The sequence below is a fragment of the Oryctolagus cuniculus genome, chromosome 3, assembly GCF_051225735.1.
Source record: "Oryctolagus cuniculus isolate XC-2025 breed Fujian yellow rabbit chromosome 3, ASM5122573v1, whole genome shotgun sequence".
Taxonomy (NCBI): Eukaryota; Metazoa; Chordata; class Mammalia; order Lagomorpha; family Leporidae; genus Oryctolagus; species Oryctolagus cuniculus.
The window spans coordinates 137257117-137262499 of record NC_142869.1 but is presented as its reverse complement, the minus strand read 5'-3'; positions in this window follow the sequence as shown (position 1 = coordinate 137262499).

Below are 5383 nucleotides of genomic sequence, written 5' to 3'. Positions count from 1 at the left end.
GAGTGAACCAGATGAAGATATTCTCTTTCTTTTTCTCTTTCTCTTCCTCTTTCTCTCTTCCTCCCTCTCTCCCCTCTCTGTAACTCTGCCTTTCAAATAAGTCTTTTATTTAAAAAATGGCTTAAAATATTCCAAATTGGCAAAAATCGTAAATCCTACAAATTCAAGAACATATCCAGATAAGATAAACTAAAAAAAAAAAAAAAATCCACATCAAGACACACCATAATCAAACTTATGAAAATTAAGAACAAAGAAAAATATCTTGAAATTAGCTAGATAAAAATTATACCTTAGTTTTTAAGAGAAAAGCAGTTTGAATTGATAGACTTCAGGAGCCCCCCCCCCCAAGGAAAGAAAAAAACACATGATGTAACTCTTCAGGAACCCGGGAGAGAAGAGGAGCTAGGAAAGGGAGGGAACATATACAATGTAACCTCCAAATGTTGTTGACTCTGCTGAACTGACCCCATTGAGCACTCTGCACACTTCTGTGCAAAACAGCTACTCCAATGTTAGTTTCCTGATTGGTTCATGTAGCATGGCTCATTAGCATACACTTTCACTTCCCTGATTAGTTGTAATTCTGGGCTCCTGATTGGTTGTTGTCCCTTCATTCTGATTGATTGTTATTTTGGCCTCCTGATTGGATGTTAACCCTATCTTCTGATTGGTTGTTATTCTGCCATCCCTTGATTGGTTAAATCTGTACTCTTCAGAAAGGGGTGAGTCAGAGAACCATTTTGTGTATAAAAGAGCCAGCACTGGCAAACTTTTTTGGTAACTCCTCCCTTGGAGTCACCTTCCTGACTGCTACAAAGGGAGATTTCACACTTTCAATGAATCTCACTTTGTTCACTGTCCCAGTCCACATGGAAATTCTTCTTTGACTTGAGACAAGAACCAAGATCACCATTGTCATCCCAAACAGAATGACAGCAGACTTGTCAAAACATGAAACCAGAAAGAAGTGGCTCAACCTTTTTCCTACCCTGAAAGAAAAAAAAAAAAGAAAAGAAAAGAAAAGAAAACCTGTCAACCTAGATTCCCAATCCAGTGAAAACATCCTTTAAGAATGAAAGGAGATAAAGTTGCTCTCACATGAAAGGAAAGAGAGTTTGTTGCCAGCAGATCTACCCTGAAGAATAGCTAAAGGAGGTTCTCTAAAAAACGAAACAACAAAAGGGTTCTTGGAACATTGAGAAGAAAAAACACGATGAACAAAAATATGTGTAAATAAAATAAACTTTTCTTCTTTTCTTTTTTTAAGAGGGTTTATTTATTTGTTTGTTTGTTTATTTGAAACACAGAGAGAGAAAGAGAAAGATCTTCCATCCACTGGTTCACTCCCCAGTGGGCACAAAAGCCAGGTAGAGACCAGGCTGAACTCAGGAGCCAGAAATTCTATCTGGTCTCCCATATGAGTTGCAGGGGCCCAAGGACTTGAGTCACCTTCTGCTACCCTTCCAGGAACATGAGCAGGAAGCTGGATCTGAAGCAGAGCAGCCATACTCAAATCAGCATTTAAACATGGGATGTCAGTGTTGCAAGTGGCAGCTTCACCTACTATGCCATAAAAATGGTCCTTCCTTCTCAAGTTTTCTAATTATGCTTGATGGCTAAATGCTAATGTCCCCCAAAATTCATATTTTTAAGTCCTAATCCTCGGCCGGCGCCGCGGCTCACTAGGCTAATCCTCTGCCTTGCTGCGCCGGCACACCGGGTTCTAGTCCCAGTCGGGGCGCCGGATTCTGTCCTGGTTGCCCCTCTTCCAGGCCAGCTCTCTGCTGTGGCCAGGGAGTGCAGTGGAGGATGGCCCAAGTGCTTGGGCCCTGCACCCCATGGGAGACCAGGATAAGTACCTGGCTCCTGCCTTCGGATCAGCGCGGTGTGCCGGCTGCAGTGCACCGGCTGCGGCGGCCATTGGAGGGTGAACCAACGGCAAAGGAAGACCTTTCTGTCTCTCTCTCTCACTGTCCACTCTGCCTGTCAAAAAAAAAAAAAAAAAAAAAAAAAAAAGTCCTAATCCTCAAAGTGTTGTGGAGGGTAAAAGGACTGGAAAGAAAGAAAGATACAGTTTCTATATTTCATTAGAACTAGTGAAATGATAGCAGCAGATATATTATGAAAAGAGATTTACTCAAAAGCTTTATAAAGTAGAATTCTGAAAAAATAAGTTTAAGTAGCACATGGAAGTGGAGGAAAATAAGTAAAAATCAAAAATAAGCCAAGTGGATAAATCTATAACAAAATATTATGTATAAATGCTTAAAGTGAATGACTAATCAGATCAGAAACTGCCCAAATGGGAAATGGACCAAGAAATTGACCATATCTGAAATAAGCCAGCCCTGAAATGAACCAAACTTCTTTGTTCCTTATGTCTAGTTAAAAGATTTTTTTCATCTTTACTCAAAATCAATTTCTGCTCTATCTTTCAGCCATTGTCCAGTCTTCCAGAGCTTCATAGAATTCATTTAAGAGTTAAACTGTAGGCCAAAATGTCGATGCAAGCAACTTTCTCAAATCGTTAAACTGCTCATTTAAATTTTACCCATACATGAATTACTCCATGATCTGTGCCTTGAATTTTATTGTTATACTTGTTCAACTTCACTTTGTTACTTTTAGTCCAACAATTCCTAGTGCAGTACTTTTGATAATATCTAGTGCATAATTCAACCAATCCTTTCCTCTACCAATTGGTGGAGACTCATGACAAAGACCTGTGTCATAGTACTGGTGATGAATGTGCCAATACAGCTCACTTTTTAAGTACCTTTTAGATATGGTTGGCCCATAGTTTCAAGAATGCTTCATGCTATTATCACTCGGCTCACAATCTTTCCCAAGAACATATATAAGAGATTTTTCTGAAATAAAAAATATACTGTATCTGTAGGTCTTTCTCTTATATCTGATATCCCTATCAAATATGAAACTGATAACCCTATCAAATGTGAAATGAAGTCACCACATAACTTTTATTAGCGCTCAGACTGTTTGATCTCAAGAGTAGGCACTACTTGTACTATTCCTTTCCTTGATTTTGGAGCTCAGATTGATTACATGTAAAAACAATTAGCCAGTTTGAGACTATCAGTATCAAGTTGGAAGAATATTAACATATTGAATCATAAATGTGGAAAAATGGAGAGCAGCATTGTGGTGCAGTGGGTAAAAGTTGCTGTTTGTGATGCACACATCTCATATTAGAGTTCTGGTTCAAGTACTGGCTGCTCGGCTCCCAATCTAGCTTCCTGCTAATGCAGCTGAGAAGGCAGAAAATGACCCAAATACTTCTTATAACACAGCTCTAATTCTGTCCCTGCATCTCCCTTGTCTACCAAATAAAGAACGAACTCTGTAACCTGATCTCCAAAAGCCTTCAAATTATGACCCCCAACCAAGCTTTAAGCCTCATCTATGGCTAGGTCATAGCAAAACACCCTAGCAAACTTCACTGCAATATGTTCCTAGCATGTCTACTGATTTGAATATTCAAAAATTTACTAAGAGTCCACTACATACCAAGATGGGTGCTGGAAATAAGCAGTGAATAGAACTGAATCAGTAACTTGTCCCATGATGCTTTTAGATTAGTATGCTGGTCAACCATGACTGCTGTAATAAATTGCCACAACCTTGGGGCTCAAGACAAAATAAATTGATTATCTTACTGTTATGGAGGATGGACAATCACTTCCATTGGTTCACTCTCCAAATGCCTGCAACATCCAGGGTTGGGTCAGGCCAAAGCCAGAAGCTGGGAACTCAATCCAGGTCTCCATCCACTTGAGCCAAGATCTACTGCCTCCTGGAATGTATACTGCAGGAAGAAAGAATGGAGATGGAACCAGGACATGAACTCAGACACTCTGATATGGCATGCAGGCAGTAGCTTAACCACTGCACCAAATACCCTTTCCCTGTCCACACCCAACTTCTTATAGTTTTAAAGAACCTGGTGTTTAAACTGGGCCCGCCTGGATAATCTAGAATAATCTCCCTATTTTAGGATTTCCTAGTAAGCAAATCCTCAATTCTGTTTGCGACCTTGATTCTCCTTTTCTATGTAACTTGACATGTTTGCATCTCCCAGAGATCAGGATTTGACCATCTTTTGGAGAAGCATTCTCTGCCTAGAGAGTTACAGGTTTAATTGGTAATAATCCAGGTTTAACATATATTACTCATATTCAATGCCAGACTCTGTACTTAGCACTTCTTATAGTGCTGTGCCTTGTCCCCCTTAGCTCCTGCTGAAACTGAATTCCCACTGTGAGAGATTAAAAGACTGAAGACCTAATCCAACTCTGGTGTTTCGAGGTGGGGCTTTGGGAAGGGTTTAGGATTAGGTAAGGACATCATGATCTGCCCCCGGTGGATTTATAAGCAGAGGGAGAAAGGGACACAGATAGAAACATGTGTTCCCTGTTTCTTGCCATGTGATGTTCTATGCTGTTTTGCCAGCAAGAAGGTCACCACAAGATGTGGTAGCCCCACAACTGAGTGCCCAAATAAGTATTTTTTTTTAAAGAAAGTAGCCTGCCTTGGGTGTTTTGTGATAGTAACACAAAATGGACTCCCATGCAAGGGTTACTTCACTGAATCTTCACAACAGTCGCAGGCACTAAGTACCAGTCTGTGTGCCTGTCACTTTACAAGGGAGCATAGTGCTCTTTTCCCCCATAGCATCTCTGCTTATTTTCCCCCATCTCCTCCTTTCCAGATGTACCCACCCTTTGAGGTGCCTTTCCAAAGTCGTTGGTCCCTACACACTCTCTTCCATGAAGACTGTCACAGTTTGTTTCTATCCACCTTACAACACACTTCTCTACCCTCACTCACACCCCCACCTATCCTTGCCTGCAGGAGAACCACTGTTACAGAAAGGAGTGTGCTGTGTCTCTCAGTTAGTTGCAACAGAAGAAAAGTTGTGAACCATTGAACATAAACTTCTTCACCTCATGGGTGTCATATCCATCTATTTGTCATTCTGTGTGGCAATACAGCCTTAATGTATTCTCTGAATTTACTGCTTTAAGCTTTAAAAACTACTTTATCTGGCTTAAGTCTCAAAACTCCACAAAGGAGAAATAAGAAAAAAGCTGTTATGTTTCTCATTTCATGAGTGAGGAAACTCAAGTCCAACAAGCTTAACCGATGTGCTCAAGGTCAAAATGATAAAGTTGGAGCCTAAACCAAAGCCGGAGCCTGATTCAGACCAGAACTCTTTCCAGTCCTGCTTCTCTTTGCTCAGTCAAACATTCTGAAGCAAATCTTTTCCTGTAGAAGACCATGGAATCTCCTTTTGCTCTCATTAAACATCACCCTCTCTATTTTTATCTTTTTCTAGTCACTCATCTTTTTCAAGTCAGTA